Genomic DNA, 20,190 nt, shown 5'->3' with positions numbered 1-20,190 from the left:
GAGAGAGACAAAGAGAGAGAAAGCGAGCGAGAGAGATAGAAGTAGAGCCCAGACTGCAGTGTTGAGAGGGACTGGAGGTATGTGGTCCTAACACAACAAAAGCTGGTGCCTTGCTCTGGATTAAATATGCAGGAAGAGGCCCCTTTGCATAAACACAAACACTCAGCAAATGAAGAACTGGCACAGAGCAGATGCCTGCTGAGAGCCCTACCTGTCCTGGCCTCTTTTAATTAGACAAGAGCAGGCAGAACAAATGAACATCAACACGGTCACACAAGGCAGAACAAAAGGAACAGGGCAAAAAAAAAGAAAGTGTCCCTAATGAGAAGAACAGAACTTTATAGAGAAGCTGTAAGAAGAAGATTTGTTTAGGTATGACTGTCTTGTCAGATACTGTACATGAGTATTTACATTGAAACAAACATTGCTTTGCCAGTATTACTTTGTCTGATTGTTGATAGGAAATTAAAATAAATGTAACCAGAGCATGAAGACTTCAACACGAAACTGTTTAATTACAACTTAAAACACTAATTAAATTTTAAAATATCAAATTTAATTAATTTAAGTAGGTCACTTTTTGGTGTGGGTTTTCATTAAATTATGTCCTGGATTAAAATAAAATACACCTTGTGATTCTTTAATTCATCTTTACGTGTGCTTCTCCTCTGCACACCTCCTAGTGGAAATGGGAAAAAATAATCAGGAGAATAAATTGATTTATACCAAAGGTCCATTGTCCATGTCTTTCTTCCTCCCTCTCCCTCTTATTCTCCATATCCATCTGTCTCTCTGTCCGTTTTTTTCTCATTTAGGACAGGAATGCAGAGGCAGGGGGCTGTCAGAGTAAAACCAAAAAAACCCAGAGGAGAATGGGAGCTAAGCCCCTCCAGAAAATCTGGAGAGTGGCGTCAGATGCTAAGTGACAAATACTGATGTGACCAGTCAAATATGTTATTTTCATGTGAAACCCTCTAAAAATGGATCATGGGGAGAAGGGAGGGAGATAGGGCTAGGGGCTGAGGTGACACTAGGTGAAGGGAGGCTGCAAAAGGGGGAAGAGAGGGAGGAATTGAGGGAGTTAGAGAGAGAGAGAGAGAGCAGAAATGAGACCTCTGGAAAATAAACAGGGTGTAGGGTTTCAAAGGCAAGGGGGACACAGGCATTCCATTGTTCAAGCCAATTATCAGTGGAAAATAATAACAACAGATGGATCCAGAGCGGCCAACTTGTGCCGGAGCACCCTGGCGCTGGAGAACAGATGATGAAATGTGAGAGTGCTGTCGGAGGGGTTGGGGCATGTGGACGGGGGGGGTGGGGGACGCTGCCCCACAGTCACACATGCACACAACCACAACCAGCACAGCCTCACACACCAGATGTGAACTTCCACAAGGACAGTTTAATATGTGCTCTCTGGCCACCACTTGTGTCGCGCAGGCTCGGTCAACACCTCTGTGTGTTCAAAACGGGCGTCTGAAGTCAGACAACACATATGCCTCCCGTGTTGCCGTGTGATAAATTCAAATCTGTACATTCCTTTTATGTTCGACAAAGCAGGGTCATTTGATGGCGAACACATGCTTGTCGCTTTAAGAGGAGCGCTGTAACAACACTACAGTGTGGAGTAGTTAGAATGAAGATATCGGGAAGTCTCTTTTTTTTTTCCTTTTATTCAAATCAGCACATATCCCACATGACCTGTTGTGATGTTTTCATTTGATGTTTTTTTTTCTTTCTCCAGCGTGCATAACGTTCACAGACAGGCAGATGCAACAGTGCAGCGGAGACAGACCTCATTGACTCTGGCTTCATTCACAGATCCCTCATATCAGCCACAGACTGACAGCAGGCAGCGGAGGGGGCTGCAACCTTAAAACAAAAAGCAATCCTCTGTGCGCCTTGTCAAGGGTGGGAGATGTCTGCAGATAGCAGTACAAAAGATCTGCCCTTCCTTTTCACAAGAAAAGAGAAGTTTTCGTTTCATTAACTCCAGACTAAAGCGTAATTATCTCCCTATAGACCTTAATCACCAACAGAAGGATAATAGAACAAAAAGCTGCTTCTTCTTCAGTCATTTAAAGTTTTTTTTTTATGTTGTTGTTCTTTTTACTCTCTCTTTAGATGAGTCAATCAAATAATGCAAAAGAATCGTGGGGGCACAAAGTCTCAATTTCAAATATGGCTGGGTGCAGAGGGTAAAAGATTCTGGACTGTTTTGCTTGAATGCTGGCCTTTTTCTATCTGGCTGTTTGGCCTGTTGACCACCGAGAGCAGAGGGCAGCACGCAGGCATACAGATGACTGAAGGGGTAAATGACTATGATTAAAAATGCTTGAAATAAAATCAGGTTGAACACCAAAACACCAATTTGGAATTGTATATAATCTAAATGACTAAGATGGCTTGAAGGTGCTTGTGATACTGTACCCCCAAATGATAAATCCCTGGAGAACTGCACATAAGGATTTTTACGGGTGAAAGAAAAAAAAAAAGAACGGAAATTTTTGCCTAGATTTAATTAGCTTATGAGAAATAATTGCCATTAGCAAATCTCGTCAAATGGGGATGAGGCGTTTTGCGGGGGGAAAAAAAAAATAGAAGTCATATTTTTGGACGATGAGGAGACAAAGGGTTTTCAAACAGGAACTGGCGAGCCATCAGCCGTTTTAGTGCACTGAGACTGAGGTCGAGTTAATTAGACTATTGTCATTTTAATCAGGGCAGCTCGGCGGCCATCACTTCCTGAAAGAGCCAGTGGACTTTAAACGGCTGAGGGACTTTTGTGTGTGAACATATGCGCGTGTGTATTGTATATATGTGTGTGTGCTGGGCCCGAGGTGACACCCAGCTATGGGTTATAGAGTATGGGTCTGGTTGTCTCACATGCTTAGAACATTAATGAGCTGGAGACACACCAAGGAAACAAAGACGCCTGGAGGATCACCAGGGGAAACTACTCGCCTCTGCTCCACTCATGTCTCTGTTCATTTGAAAATAATTTAAATATCAAATATTTGAAATAATTTGCTTCTCCCTGGCTATCAGATTTTGAATAGAGTCTTTCATGTCTTCGTTATTATGTTCTTCACTGGCATTAGCATTTAAAACATAATTAATGTAACCATATTTTCTAGGTGCTTACCATTATGTTACAATAATGGTTTATTTTTCTCTGATTTCCATATTTTATGAATACAATCGGCAGTTCGTAATAACCAAAGAATGGCAAATGATATATCAAATCTTTGCTGAATATCGTTAGTCTAAAAGAGAGTTTTAATCAAAACTGATAAAGGACTGGATTTAACCATCTCTGGGCTCGCTAGATGAAAATTATTTTGCACCACCTTTAGTGGAAAAAAGAAGAAGGTAAAGATGGTAAAGCTGGCACATTTGAGTTCAGTCAGCAGCCTCAGAGGGAGAGCAGGGAGGTGGAGCTGAATACTAGAGCTGGCAGAGGAGCACTGCCAATCAGCAGGGGTGATAAAAGGGCCGGCCCAATATTAACACCAAAACATCTTTGTAACTTTTCCCCTGGCCATAGTTCAGGTCATGTGTGGACAAGGTGACAATGGTAACCTGCAGACAAATGCTGGTGAACTCCCCCCCCCCCGTGACACCGCCATCAGCCCCGGGGCAGGACTTGCCAATGACATTAGCCGAGCTTCTGAGCACAAAGTCGACTAGTGCAATATTTCATATTCACCAACCTCAAGGGAAACTGCATTAGAAGGGATCGGAGCAGTCCTAGCACTTTGACTCCATGCCACTTTTTACTGTGTCTGTTTATGATTATATTAATAGTTCCATAAGTTCATCGTTTTTAACATTAGTCATTAATATTTCACAGGGAGTTAATATTAATCTGATCAGAAATTATCTTCCTTCAATAATTCAATATACACATTAATTATTCAATAAAAGGAATGTTCAGCATATTTGAGGGGAAAAAACCTTAGTTCAATAACTAAATGTAAGAAAGTGAAGCCAAAGACGTCACATTGCAGCAAGTTAGCTAAATACAGTAAAGGCTAAATATGAGTGAGTAACTTCAGCTGAACTACAGCTTGTTAGCAAGGAAGTCTATTAAAAATAAATAAAAAAAGACAACATAATGGAGAAGAAAAAATCATAGCAACCTCCTTGTTTCAACTTAAACTGCTTTGTAATCCAGACTTAAATGCACTGACAAACGAGGGAGCGCATGTCTACATGTGCACATTCAGAGATAAGGAAAACATGCAGACGGTGAAGCCTCTGCGCCATTAAAACCCCTGAACTGCCCAAGTTCCTCCATAAGAGATTTACAGGGATTAGATGGTGAAATAAAGGCCTAATCTTTATTTGACAGGGAAGCCAATCTCTGACTCACTGGTCAACCCCTTGCGGTAGGCCCCCTTTCTCACAACTCACTCTCACTGCTACATACCTCAGGCTTATTTAAAACCACATTTAGGATGCATGTTGTGCCTTGTATGAGGTCTCAATCCAATGTTCATACAAAAAAAGTCTAATTATTCAAGAGAGACGTGTGCAGATGCATAGCGCTGGAAAGACTTATTCCATAAATGATGTCCTATATTGGGTCACAGCCTTACCTGCATGTGAGTACATCTTGATGGCTATTTCCCTTTGTAATTTTCCTCATTTTTGGGGGCTAAGCTATGCCTGATTGAAAATCTAACCAATTTCCATGTGCAGTTTAATGACAGATGGAAAGAGATATTTCACAGAGATGTATAGTCAAGACTGATAAACTATTAATCATACTGCTGGACAATGACACCAGCTAAATTTAAACGCAAGTGAAAAAGCCTCCTTATTCCTTAAATTATTCATTACTGGGGGCTGTTATTGTGCAGCCTATAGAATTAAAAATTGCAGATTCCACTTAACAATTGTGTGTTAATGGTGGCTACAGATGTCACAGTGTGGAATGGCCATCTTTTACTATATTGTACTCTGTCTCACAGTGGTCCTCTCACCATCCCTCTGTGTCTGCCTGTTCAATGTTTGACCTATAGAATCCGTGCCAAGAGATTGAAGAGAATGATTTATAAGACATGGTTATATAGTGTAATGTATATAAGTGTACTGCAAAATGTCCAAAAGGATCCTATGGGACTTTAGTGTTTTTGCATTGCTTTCTAACACTGTTTCTGTGGGTAGCACTTATTTTCTGTCGGTTTGCCTATGTTGGCAAATACACTCATGCAAAGTATAAAGTGTTCATTTAATTCATTCAAAAGGAGCCAGCGTTGCTGTGGCTCTTAATAGAATTTGCATCCTTTCTGGAGAATTCCTTCCAAAGAAAGACCTACCAGACACCAGAAACCAGTCGCACAAGGTTTTCTGATTAGGATTTCCATTATGGTTTTGTTTTCCCGGAATTTTCTGGTGGAAATACCTCTGCTCGACGCACTAACTTGGAGGAGAAATTATTTTTTTTAATTCTGGAGAAACCTTGTTTCTACAGTAAACGGCTAATTTCAGTTTACCTGTGGCTCCATTGTATCTGATCCCACCATTTAGTGTTCTAAACGTTCAGAAAGAAGCCGCCACTATGTTTGCTGCCTTCATTGTGATTGGTTGAATGTGAAAGAGAATGTGTTGTTACTCAGCACTTTCTGATTTTTAGAACTTCTGCTATATACCTAAACGGTAACCAAAGGTGCAGTGACCACATTCTGAGCACCTTGCATAACTTTCAATTTGATTTTTGTGCAAAATAGTCGCTTGCAACAAGGAAAAAAGAAACATCGCGTGTGAAAACGGACAGCTGAAATGCTTTCCTTAAGTTGAAGACAATTAGGGATGGAAATTATTGTGTTGTCAACATGGAAAAACACTGGTAGTTTAAACTAAAGTTAGAGCTCTGGGTTGCTTAGAAAACGTGTCTACAAATTAGTGAAGATTCAGTTGTGTGGAGGAAGGGAAGGCGGCCTATTATCTCTGCAACTCGGCTACCTCAGTGGTTTTATTCTCTTCTGTTTTTCCCCTGTAACCACAATGAAACAAAGATAATCAAAAAATATTAATATCTCACACCCATGTTCTCTCTACTGTTTAATTACTAGAAAAGGTTGTCGGTTATATTAACATACGCAAATAAAAATCTGATTAGACTGATATTGATATATTATGTACAATAATGGCACTTAAAGTAACATTTAAAGAATTAACATACAAAGTCGGATGCCATTTTCCTATGACTGGCAGACAAAGGCTTTGTTTGTGTGCTTCATATCCTCCACCCAGTGTCTCTCCCTCACTATCTCTCTTCCTTGTATCATCCCCAGCTCACAGCAGCAAACAGAGTTGTACGCAAATACTAAGAGCCATAATGCATTATATTGTTTGGTGTTAACATTTGAATATTTAAATGGTGTGTTTTAGATCTAGATGTTCCCATTTCAATTTCCATATACTGCGCATGCAGACAGTTAAGTTTGCCCACATGGTCGGTTAAAGACTTTGTGAGCGTATTTGCATCTTTTTCTACACAGCATCATTTTCATGATTATGTGCATGCTTTATACATACTTCTTAACAATGCAAGTTACCTATGTTTAATAAATGACTACTGTATGTGGCCTGTGCTGGAGCCACGGAGCTGAATATGTGAATCACCCACGTACATGCCACTTAACCAAATTGGCAAAGCTGATAAGCCATATTTACATAGCATTGTTGCTGGGCGTGATTACTATCAGTAAAACTTCCCCCCACGCTTTAATGGAAAGTTGGGATATAACTTAGTGTGGGTTACAGCTGCCCTCGGGAAAATAGCTCAATTACACCCGTGGATATAAACACTTGTGTGGCTGTCGGAGTAGTAAACAGATGTGGGGTGACAGTCTGTAGTACATGATCAGTCAAGCAGCTGTTGCGGCACCTTCATTCATTCACTTGTTCTGATGATGGATTCCTATTTCTCCCCCCACAGCTCAACATTCATCCACACTATTTGCTTATGGGGCAGTGGCTATGGGCAGATTAAGCTGCTGAGAATATCATTAACACGTGTAAAGCTAACGCCTGCTGCACATTTCCTGTCACACACAACAATGGGTTTGCATGAAGAGGACATCGTGGATGGACTGAGTGTGACTTTAGTGCCTGTCTCTCTGTTCTGATTCAGGGCCGTTCTGAAAACCACACTGTATTACAAACTTCTTTCCAAACTGAAAAAAGACAACATAAGAGCTTTCAGAATGATGTCATATGATGTTATTTTCTCTTGGCGCACTGTGCATTTGTACTCACACAGTGTATTGAAAAGGACATCGCCTTTGGCTGTTGTCTCATTGGGAGCCTACCTGTCACACGGCTGATGTGACGCTCTTTGAATGCAGTGTGTACATGTGATCAGAGCTGCGGCGAGCACCCCAGATGACAAAGTGACTAGGGGTGTCAAAGCAGCCTACAAACGGGCCTGTCCTCTTCCAGACAGGAAGCTGGGAGCAGCAGAGGCGCTGCCTTGTCTCGTCTGCCAGCAGCGCTCTCTGCCTCCCCGCCTCATCACAGCAACCACGTCTGATGGGGTGCGCGCAACTCCGTGCCGGACGGCTGTTTTGATTTCAGCCTGTGTGACACATCTGTTGCTTGTCACGTTGCGTTGTGCCTGTCTGCGAGCTGAGCACGACCGGGGCAAATGCGCCTCTCATCCTTCTGTCCGTGTTTACAAACAGGGCTCGCGCTTACAAACAGGCCAGCATGGTACACATCATGTGAAAGGTCAGGGGGCCTTATGAGACACTACGTGCACCTGTGCCGCTGGTGTCACAAGCCATCAATCCTGCTGCAAATGTGCGCCGTGTAGGCTGCAGGAAGTGAGTGCTCTGTACTCAAAGATGCATTATGTGCTAATAAACCCCATATGAAATCTTAAGTAAAAGTCAGAAGTAATTGCAGTGTTGATTGTATATAATAGGAAAAGAAAAAAGGTATGGATCCTGGTCACTTTATTATCTTTTAAGTATTCCCCATCATTGTACACTGTCTACTGAAAATAAATGATTTCCCTCCCATGTCTAATTGAGAACATTTGCTACAGCTGTAAATCAAATCTCCATCTAGGGTGCATTCCTCACAATGTGCTTTTTATGGGCTTTTAAAGTACTTTGCAGGAGCATTTTACAAAACTACCCAAATCAAGGATATTCTATGCAAGACTCCCACTGTCAGCTTAAATACATGAGCAATGACCATGGCTAATTGGATCCATCCCATCCATCCATCTATGAAGTACACATGCTATATCAGCGAAAATCAAACGACATTGTTTCACTCAGTGTAAGGCAAGCCCAGCACTAAAGAGCCAGAAAGGTATTTATTAATGGGTTGTTACAGTAGCTTAGGAGGGGTGCATTCACAAGTGCTTCATTTCTGTGTCCTTGTCTTTCCAATCAATATTCAAAAGTGCCTCGTAATTACACGTTTAGGATTCATTTACATGCAAAGTGCCAGTGTGGCCTTAAATTGCAGTGGAAAAGTTCTGTCAGTGAGATTTATTTATTTTTGCTATTTTTCTAACTCTTTGCTATTTTTATAATGTATTTCATTATTATTACGTTTACATGTTCTGATAAACCTAATTATTTCAATTTAAATAAAAAATAAAAAATAATAACTGCAAAATGGGAAAACTAGGGTTTGTCTGCATGAACAATTTGCATGAGTACCAAACTCCAGCCTGTTATGTAAATTTAATCCCTCTTAAGAGGGTGGGGAAAAATTTGAGATGGCTCATTTACATTGTCAAATAACACAACACTCATACTTTCCATTTACTATCAAACTGTTTTGCAGAAGCACTAACGTGGAAACGATCAGTGTGTGTGTGTAGTTCCTCACCACCGACTCGATGCAACAATACTGCTGCAAGACAAACTGAAATCGGGTTGGATGGTGTACAACGTGATCGAACACCGTGACTGCCATTTTGACCAGCCTCGTCAGACCACAAGACAACACGTAGCAGCAGCGCTGGCACGGCAGGGAGGCGCAACGCCGCTACGAGGCTCTAATATATTCAAAGAGGGATCATTTACTTAAGGCTTGCATCCAAGGATCAGTCTGGCCTTCATTAGCCTCAATCTGACACGGATGTGAACAACATGTTGGCTTGCCACATGAACACTGCCCCTCCTCCCTCCAAACCCCCAAACACCCTCCACTCCCCACCCGCCCCTCTCTCTGAGACCTGCACAGCAAATTCCTCTGGAAATATCACAGGTTGTTAGCATTCCACAGAGAATTTTACATGGGTGTACACTCAGGCCTTAATTAGAGACACTATTTGATCATTCAGCAGCTGGGCTTTATTAAAAATACGGGTTCACACCAGCCTACAGTCACCCCCGGCTCAGTGTGAAAGAGCTCACAGAGGCAGAGGAGTCTATGAAACAAGAATATGAATATTCACTACTTGATACATAGGGTCCCTGTACGGGAAATCTACACCCCAGCAAAACAGTATTAACGCTCCGTTTAGAAAAACATTTGAGTTTGCTGGAACATCTTGACAATATTTGTACTTCATGACAGATCATAGAGTCATCCGCCTCGCTTTTTTCTTGCCATCATTTTTATTTTGAAAAGGTGACTTTAGTCTATCTAAAATAAATGTATTAGTACAGCCTCCATTGAGAGTTTTAATGTCCCATGATGGTCTAAATGCTATCTCGCGGCTTTTTCTAACCTGATTCTGATGTTTCTAAAAAAAAAAAGTCATATGTATTTAACATGTATTCAAATAATAAAAATCTGCAACCTCAATCAAAACACAACATCCCAACCTTTTGCGGAGGTCCACTGAAAGCCTCAACCAAAATGTCAGCAGAGAACCTGAGCTACATCGACCAGAAGAGAACCGAAGAGATGTAAACTATTTCTGACCAAGGTCGACAGGGACTATAAAACAAACAGCGGGTTTAAGGTGAAGTCTTCCCTGCGTGAAGGTTAGCCATGTTTTGTGTTTACACTACACTACAGGCTTTGAAATTGTTTTGCAGTGTGGAGTCTGCCCGGGGTCATTGTTTGTTTTTGACGTGTTTATACACCACACAAAGGAGTAATGACTTCTAGGAGAGTCAGGGGGATGCAGACATGATCTGGCACACTATCTGCAATTTTCTTTACTTTTCAGGTTCACAGACAACTTTCAGCGGTCAGCACTGAGAGGACTCTCAGGCCTGACTGAACTGGTCACTGTTGTCATGTTCAGCCTCATTCAAAGTGATGTAAATATGCAACTGCATCAGGAAATGAGGAAATCGGCTGCTATGCAAAACCTTTTTCTTATCACATCAAACTCGCACAACAATTTCGACACAATGCCCTTCTTTAAAAATAAAATAAAAACCAGTTGGTCCAAAAGTTTGAAAATTATGATGAGTTGGATGTAAAAAATAATACACAAGCAGTGTTTCTGTGCTAACTGACGTGCATAAGAAGTACTTACTTTGATCTCTGGCTCCACAGGATGTCACCACTGGAGTCTCCTGACTGGACCGGCGAGCAGCAGAGAGAAGGGGAGGAGAGAAGAAGAGGAGAGGAGGTAGGAAGGAAAGTCATGGGGTGGGGGTGGTAGAAAGGAAAAGAGAGAGAGAGAGAGAGAGAAACAGTGGAAATTATTTGAAATGTAAAGGTGACTAACAAAAAGCAAACATAAATAGTAACAGTGGAGTCACCTCAGATGCTATTTGGTTGAGTGTACACACACACACACACACACACACATCTCTAAGTTAAGTGTGAGAGCAAAAGTGGAGGGACACAAAACAGGTCACTTTCACATGAATGTTCATTAAGGCAGAATTAAATATCTGTGGGTACATATTTAGCATCTCAAACGAGAACTCCCTTGATTACGCAAATAATGACAAAAACTGTAAATGAGTCAAAATTAATTTGAGCATTGCAACTAATTGCATTTAAACACTGCTCCCCCCTAACCTTAGACCAAGCACTTTTTAATTACTGGCTTCTGAAGACTGAATCCCTACAGTGTTGATGGGAAAATAAAAACAGTTTTACAGCACACTCAAGTGTTTTTATTCATATATATTTCATTCATATCATATGTGAATGAAGCTCCACCAAGCATGCTGATATAGCCTGTTCAGGGTAATAAACAGTCCTTTTCAAATCACCACACGTTAGCACTCAGCTGAGCTCTGTCATTCAGTCCCACTGCCCCATGCCCCCTAGCCTTAACTCCTTCCCTCCGTTTGCAAACACAGAGGGAAGAAACAGCAAAATGTGTTTCCTGAGAGGGAGGAGAGGTGGAAAAAGCCCATCCTGCCCCGAGAATCACCGCCGCCCCACCAGAGCCGCCGCCGCTGGCCTTTCTGCAGAGGCAGCAAAACTTCCCCGAGAGGGGAGTGTCTGCCAACTCAAACAGGGCTCATTCTCCTCTCTGTGGGCCGCCAGCCGCCCATGTGGGCCCGAGCTGGGCTTCCTGAGGGCTCGCTGCAGCTGGAGCACTTTGAATAAAGGTAACAGCAATGTCACAGCTACTGTAAACTTGCTAGGCTGCTCCTGTCAGCAGGACGTTCCCAATCAAAGCAGAAACAACCCCACCTAAAACACAACAGTTCTTTTTTTTTTTCCACCGGCCCCCAAGTCCAAACTTCCCACGAATCACAAAGAGAGCGCACAGGCGAGAGGGCAACCACTGTTCCCTGATCTTGCCAAACAAAATGCCAAGAGACCGGGAGTGACATTCAGCTCTGGGGTTTAAAAATACGAGCAATTTGAAAATGATTAGAGTCTTATTTTATTGTTGAGCGCCTGACACAGGAGAGGAAACCAGAACAATCAAGCCCGACTGACTTTTTTTTCCTGCTGAATTTAGAAACACTAATTAGTTTTGCTCTCGTAAAGCCAACCTGAAAACGACCAATTAGAAAGTGAAAATGAGACGTGCAGAGGAAACAAGAGCTTGTCATTTCCACTGTTTAAGTCCCATATGCACAACTTCACTGTGATGACTTTCACACACACTCGAGATGATTGGCATGCCGCCTACAAAACCTGATGTCACGTACACACTCTGACCAGTTAATGGCACTTTACATCAAATAGCATTTTGCTTAGTTAGAAGGAAGCTATTACAGATCTGTATGGCCACATCAAACGTAGGCTGAGCAGCTTGGGCATGCAGATGTCTGAAGCACCGGGCTGGGGAGAGGATACAGCCCACCAGGCTGACCACAGCACCAGCTGCTTTCAGCTATAGACCTACCAGGGCCAAAATGTTACCCCTCACAGGTGCCTTGTTTCTATGAGTTTCCTCTTTCAAGGGTACTGGAATAATTCCTCTGCATGTAAAATTGTTTCATACAAAGCTTGGGTGCTGGTACCTTCATGTACTTAGATTTCTCACACATACAGTATATTTCACCTGCTGGGTGGTGTAACCAGTCATTAGAAATTACAAACTTGTGGAAATTATCTTCAGGAATTTCACTGCTATTCCCTGAGCAAACAGTGGCAAGTGTTTTATCAATGTCGGACCGAAGACGGATGGGCTGTCAGTGCCTTCCCCTGTCCAGGATCCAGCTCCTGGGCTGGGAAGTGGCTAAAAAAGGCCGGGGCTACGCTTTCCAGGCCTGCGCCTTTTACTGAGAGTAATTCTCAGATGCCAGGTCGCTGCCAACGTCCTTGCAGCCAATGGCAGAGAGGCCAGTAAGTTCACATTAACTGCAGAGTGTAACTGCGCTGAACATCTGCTCATGAATGAGAGCGCTGCCCACTAACTCAGCGAGTTGAGGCCCGCTGATGAAAAATTCAACGTTCTCCTGGCTGGCACGCTTGTTTTGCACAATTCTCCCGAGCCCCCCAGAATTATATTAAGAGAATTTCAGCACGGCCTGGTGTATCTGAGAGAACAGCTGGCACCGAAAAGGGATCTGCCGCTCGGCGAGAGCTCGGGGACTTCACACGGGATCTGCCTTCTCCTACACCATTTGTCCTTGAAGGAAAAAAATATATATCAGTGTTAAGCACCCAGGTAATAATAAGAAAGCAGAGGCTACATTTAGCTGATTACACCACCCATGTGTTACAGCGGACAGAGCATAACCAATGAAGACATGAATCGATATGGAGTGGAAAGAGAAGACAGAGGGGCAATTGCGACAATAAGTAGCTCCCTCAGGAGACCTATTCAATATACCTCCCCTTTGTTTGGCTTGTTTAGCTCATTAGATTGTTAACTAGGAAGGATCTGCCCCCAACCCCACAATATGGAATCAGTCTAATCAGAAACAGAAGGAGCCTGTTCAGGGGGCGACTGCATCAAAGACTTTGGAAAGTATGAAGGCAGTCTCACAATCCTGTCCTTCAATTGCTGCAAATGTGTGCCTCATAACTTTATGATATTACTGGAGACACACAAAATGGACAAAATATATCACTGACTGGTAGCCAAAGACAGCTATTTGGCTATATGATCAGATCAGAAGATCCTAACTCAATGTATACATGAACTGACAGTCTTTCCTCTGACGATGATGAAATAGTTTCTCAGTTTAAAAATGTTAGGTTTAAGGAAGTGATGACTCCTAGCACACACTAAGAATAAAAGATTACCACACTCTGTAATTTCACTTCTGTCTTTCTGTGAAATACAGTTAACAGATTTCTATATGTCAGCACAGAACACAACCTGAGGGACTCTAGAAACTTGTATCTCACTGTTGGTTTGATCTTAATCTAGGCTCTTTTATACAATGCACTGAAGCATGTGGAACAGCCCAAAAAAAAAAAAAGGATCTGTGAATATAATATTGCCGCTGAAAACCAAGAGGATGTCGGGAGAGAAGCTCATTTAGCTGGTGACAAATGACAGCACTTTGTCTTCCTGACAAGATCCCTCCTTCATCAAATGTCCAACTTTACATGGAAATAGGAAATCACACATTATCACACTGACAAACAATTACAACCATGTCATTAGCAGCAACCCTGGGCCTGAAACCATTAACAAAACACAATGTTGCACACCACGCTAACCATCAGAAGAAACACAGGATGTAGATGAAAAGACACTGATGAATCAATCATGACACAAACAACCTGATGCTTACAGTTTGGAAAGGATCTAAATGTTGGGAACGAGGGGTGATAACAGTCCTGTGTGCCAACCAAATAAATCACTGAATAATCTCAAGCAATCAAAAGTTCCTCATCTCCAAATAAAGATTTATGTCTGCGTTGATGACAGAACAGGGCTCGCCTTATATTAAAAGTCAACACTTTGGAGGAGTTTCTCTCTAAGTGACTTAATCAGATACAGAGCATTAGTATCTTTTTTAATACATCTCCCAGTGTCAGCCAGCAAATGAAAAAGCTAGCCTCTGTAAATATGACTGCTTACTTCTAACACAAACATTGTTGACACCTAATGTAATTTCAGCGGGACATCCAACTGAAAGCGCACCGGGGTAATATAATGCTCTTAATGAGAATTCCTTCCAGCTTGAGACCTTGGCGAGATAGCCATAATGCATGGCTTCTCTTTTTAATAAAATAATTGTTACAGTTATTAAAGATGAATCTCATCACAGTCGAGATGACAAAATAATTCATTACCAAAACCAGGGCTTTAAATAGCTGCAAATTATGAAGCCCTACCCCCCACCCCGTGAAAATACACTTCCAGATAAATGGGTTCGTTATTTCGTATAAATATTAGATATATGCTGCCCTTGAAAGGAAAGAAATATTGCAACTGTCCATTAAGAAGTTTGCAGACGCACAATGCACCACGCACATTAAATCAATGCAGAGAAACCTGTCAATAAACAACAACCATCCAAATCATTACATTACAGCCATTATTCCAGTAATAACTCAATCATTTATTCTATTTTCTATTATAATGTTATTTTCTTATGCCCAAACAAACCTTTAAAGAACTTCCAAAGCTGGACAACTGACCTATATTGTCATCATTATTGTTATTATTTTCTTTACATTAAATAACCTCTTTCTGTATCAAATAATTAGCTATATATCTGTCACTGCATGCCTAATGGTGGTTACTATACATGCTCTAGCAAACACATACTGAATATTATACTATACATGCTAACACTCTATTTCCTTCATTCAATTTATGTTTTAATAGTTTAGAGAATTTGACAATTGCAGAGTAATCAGATTCCCTAGCTGCATCTTAAAATGTCTAACTTAGTCTAACCAACAATTAAAATGATTAATAAGTTGATCGTTGTTTCAGCAGTAAATATAACCACAGGGTAACAGCACAACACTAGTCTGTAACAGCCTACATGATGTTGCACATATTCCAGTCTACTTTTGGAATGTGCAGTGTTCTTCCTCACAGGACCTCCACGTGTGAAACAGAGAAAGCGCTGGAACACACGTTTGTACAAACTTGCACCCAATCCCCCGCCCCCTTCCCGTTCACAGCTCTCTCCGAGCTTTATTTATGTATTCAAAAGAGATAATTTACAGTGATGGCATGGAAACTTCCCAGCATGCCTTTTAACCTGTCGTTTTTCACTCTCTCCGCAGCAGGATGTCCAGAGGAAATGCTTTATTAAGATCCTGCCGACATGAAGAGCTGCTGTGACTTACTGGTGCATTACTGTCTAAAAGGCAAAGTTATTTAGACCAATAAAAGGCTAATATATTGTTGGAGTGGAATTACACAGAAGTTATCTCTGCCTTAATAACATCACCGCAACCCCTGATGTTGTTTAGATCAATAAAGCCCATTAAAGTACAGACCTCAAGCGCAGATAAGACTGCGCTGCCACAGCAAAATACTGCTGGCTGGCATGTGAGAGAGCGGAGGTCTTTCTCTGGCAAACAAAAAGTGGCCAAAATGAGAAAAAACACTTCAAAGTTAATACCATAAAAACCTTAAATCCAATGAAGTTCATTGTCTGCCTTATGGAGTCTTCTGGTCTGCTGGCAAGGCAGATAAACAAGTGGAAAGATGCTAATGGATTTCAGATATTGCTCAGACAAAGCAAAGTAAAGGTGTGTGTGTGTGTGTGTATGAGTGTGTGTGTGTGTGTGTGGAGGGGGGGCTTACCACTCCTCGTGTTAGAGCAAAGGTGGACCTGTACTACGGCCCTCAGCTCCATCTGAGTTTCCTTTCAGGAAGAGGAGGGCTTTAAACAGTTGCTTCTTTCAACACTTCCAACAAAAACCTCGGTGAAATCCTGCTCTAAAACCACCGCTGGACCTTTGTCTTTGTCCTCCTCCACTGTTACATAAGAGATGGAATTTTACACTTATTTTTAGTGTCTCTCATCATTATTAGAAATGCTGTAAACCACTGCTTATTCTGAGATTGAATGTATTTAACCCACTTTTGGAAGGGAAAACATTTACATACGAATGAGTGAAAGAGAACTTCAAAGCCAGACAAAATGTCAAGCCACGTACAGTGTGGTCACCAGACTGCATTTCCCAGGGTTTTGGTGGTTTTCCATCATGCAGTGCTCATTCTTACCAGTGTCCACCAGGTGATGCACTAAATCATCTGTGCAGCAACTGTCCATCAGCCCCTGAGGTGTGATGACCACAGTCTCGCCACTCCCCTCAGGCTCCACCCCCAAGTCATGATGACAACACAGAAAGGAGAAGAAGCCCAAGGAGTGTGTGTGTGTGTGTGTGTGCATATGTCGATTTTGGGAGTGCAGACGGCGTTCACGTGCATTTGTAAATTGCAGCACACAGAGACACCACAGTTCTCCACAGGAAACCACAGGAAACAGAGTTTGACGCTATCTCTATAAGCACACGAAATGACAAACAAGATTTTTTTTTATTTTTTAAGTACAGCATGTCCCCTATGGCTTATATGCTGTCAATAGGAAGTTTACAGACACCGAGCTACTCGTGTGGGGGAACTACACTCAATACAGACACAATGTTAAAAAAAGAAAAGCCTTTTAAAGGGTTTCTGGTGCTTTTTGCGCCCTCTCACCTCAGAGCGTGTATTTCAGAGGACCACTCTGGCAGATACTGTAACTTTAGCTGTGGAAAGCAGAACTAAGGCTCTCCCAAAAATGTTTCCATCCTCTATTTCTTTCTCTTTTCTGTTGTGTTATGTTTCACCACCCTTGCTGTCCTCATCTAGCTGCTGTAGTCTTTGTAACACACTTTACCTTTAGTGACAGATCCATTGTTTTGTTTACATCAAATTAAATTTGAGGAGTTAGAACTTCTCTCAGCTTGCTTGGGGTCTATACGAAGCATGACTGCACTTTTGTCCATTTTAGCAACAAAGTCTCAGTGTGACTTTAGGGTTACATTTCAGATGTTTATAAAAAGCTGTAGAATGTTAAAGTAAATTTAAGCTAGAAATTGGCACCATCCAACACATGCTAGATCTTGAAGAGGTTTAGATAATGCCATATGAATCGTTTTAGAAAGCTGTGACAGTGAATACAGAAACAGGACACACACACTCTCTCACACACACACACACACACACACACACACAGGCCTCGGTAATGATTGTGAATAATATCCTTGCAAAATGATCAACTCTGACAATGTAATATTACCGAACAATAAATACATCATAGACAAAAAAGGAGAAAAGAAAGAAGCTCTTCTAGCCGCTCCAAGTGAAAGCATAAATAAAGTGTGGCACATCTTTTACCTTCTTCAATTATCTGCCTTTTGACATGCAAGCTGAGCACAGTGTAATTAACATCTCAGGAGATAATGGGGTCGCTACTCACTGATCAATCTCACACATATATTATTTGCCTTTTACCAACCCACCCTCCTGTTATTCTAGGAAGGAGATATTCCACAACAGATTTTTTTCCTTACTTTTTGGGTGGGGACATTTAATAAAACTCTGGTAATAGGCCTAATGACTCATCCAATTGAGCTCATCTTCCAAAACATCAATTAGGCTAGGACCCAGCTTGCACTCCAAACAGAGCCTCTGCCATCACAATAAATAAATCTTTTTTCAATTCATGCGAGATGTAACCGTGCTGTCGTTATCAATTTACAAACATAATCACAAGACAGAGAAGGATGAGTAAAAACAGTGTAGATTGTTCCCTCTGTGCCTTTTGCAGTAACAGGTGTTGTACCTGGACCCTCTAACCCCGTAAAAACACTTGACCTTCTCAGTGTTGGCTAAATTCACTTGTTTTTGAATTGGGTTAGCTTGGCTTATGAATGGAAATCAGCTATGAGGTACATTCTTAACTCATTAGAACTGAAGATACCTCTCTTTACTCAAATATATACAAATATTACAGACTGACTCCACATTTGAACAGCTCAAAAAGCACAGAAAATCGACCTGTGTACTGTACACAAAGTCCAGAATATATTATATATATATATATTTATAGGCACTCTATTGTGCATCATCGACAAAGTACTCTGTCAGCACCACAAGCAAAGTAATCATATCTCTATATAACAGTTACAAAATGCACTGTAACTGCAACACGTTTCCGTTACTACCCACTCACCAACAATGTCTCCATGTCATGACTACTCCAAGCAGGAATGGTGACTTATCTGACCCCCTACACTGTGTACATGACAGAACTGCATAGTGGTTCTCCCTCAGGTTATTTGCCAAATGCCTTTGAAGAAACATCAAATCAGCTCTGAGATTTGTGTTGTTTAGTTTGTGTGTCACTCGCTCCCCCAGGTCCACAGCTAAGTGTGCGTCCTCCTGAAAGAACTCGCTGGCACATAGCTAACCAACAGCGGCAGAGGGAGCAGGGAGGACACAGATCAACATGCGTACAGTACAGATAGGAGCAATGATTGAATACCTTGAGGGGAGAAACCACACTTCCTCTTTTAGAGCCTGAGCTGGCAAAAGTGCGTAATAACTGTGTCCCTGTAATGACAACTGCTGCTTGAGTTGCATCACTCACAGATCTGTTGATAGTGCCTCATATACTGGAGCTGTGGTGTTAAATCATAAGACTGAGAATAATAGCATTAGTTGATAATCTGCCTGCTACTCCTGACTTTTTAGCACCACATGGATCCTCTGTTTTTGTCTTATTCAAGGTTAGCTCGTGTTACTAAAAGTTGACTAGATTAAGTGTATACAAAAGTAGGAGGTGCAGGAAAATATCATATTGCAATATTTTGTTTTGTGGTATTATATTGATTCTCAGAGCCAAGACTCTATAATCTCTTTATTGCAATATATCACCTTGCTTACAGTATCGCAATATATCAAAATATATTGAATTGTGACCCCTGTATTGTGATACGTATCGTATTAGCTATCCAAAAGCAGACCAATTTTCAACACGTTGTCAGGACATTTTAAGCTGTTGTTTACAAGGGGACATGTTCACTCTTCTTTTGAACTATCATCAAATGTGCATGTCAGATGGGATGCCAGTGCCTGCTTCACGATTCAACTGTGATACTCCCATCCCCCAACAATCCCTCAGCAAATTCTATCAAAAACACTGCTAGCTTTTCATAGCCTTTTTGACTATACAGAAAACTTGTGTATGTCAGAAAGATAATACACTCTTTGAAGGTCAAGAACTTTGAAAAAGACATAAAATTACAATGGGCAAAAAAAGGTGTAAGAGCTGATCAAAAGAAGTGAATACAAGACAATCACTGCTGTTGCTGCGGGGAGTGTTATAAGCCGTACTTTGAGTGTATTATTAAGTCGATGCTGCCTGGACACGCGGGGGCTGTTTTACAATTTAGGTTTTAACAGATGTGCTTTTTATGTGGCAGGTTCTCCAGAGTTTAGATGCCGCTGTCCACATAGATGAGGCCGTAAGGTAGGTCGTAAAACCTGCCTTTGAAACTTTGGGCGCATTAATGCCGACATGACAGCAGAGATCTGAACGGCTCACCTTCTCGGCACACTGTTTACTACTCAATATCCCCCCAGATGAAAGCCAGGACTGGGCCAGGTGAAGAACTGTGCCTTCTACATGTTCAATCCTATCTGACTAATAAAGTCAAATTTCCTGCACGTCTACTCTTGGGTGGTATGAAATAATGTTGCACACACTCGCATCTTTAAAATGAGCAGTTTACCGTAATGTGAATGCTGTATTGTAGGGTGACGACAAAGGTAATTGTACTGCAACCACATTGTACAGTGTAATTATTGGGATTTACAAATCTTCAACCCCCTTACCAACCCCTGCTTTACAAGGTGGAATTCCT

At 41.5% G+C, this 20,190-nt stretch overlaps 1 protein-coding gene across 5 annotated transcripts in view; it reads right to left on the bottom strand.

Moving 5' to 3' along the window:
- foxp1b (forkhead box P1b) overlaps window positions 1–20,190 on the bottom strand; it is a gene marked incomplete at its 3' end in the record, with an annotated part of 141,633 nt that overhangs the window by 98,224 nt on the left and 23,219 nt on the right. For all 5 annotated transcript variants that reach the window (XM_035662848.1, XM_035662850.1, XM_035662851.1 and 2 more), the window contains 1 exon segment: window positions 10,469–10,512.

Source organism: Morone saxatilis, unplaced genomic scaffold (genome assembly GCF_004916995.1).
Source record: "Morone saxatilis isolate NCDOM2014 unplaced genomic scaffold, NCSU_SB_2.0 Contig18, whole genome shotgun sequence".
In the NCBI taxonomy this organism is placed as follows: Eukaryota; Metazoa; Chordata; class Actinopteri; family Moronidae; genus Morone; species Morone saxatilis.
This window is presented reverse-complemented; position numbering and strand designations above follow the sequence as displayed.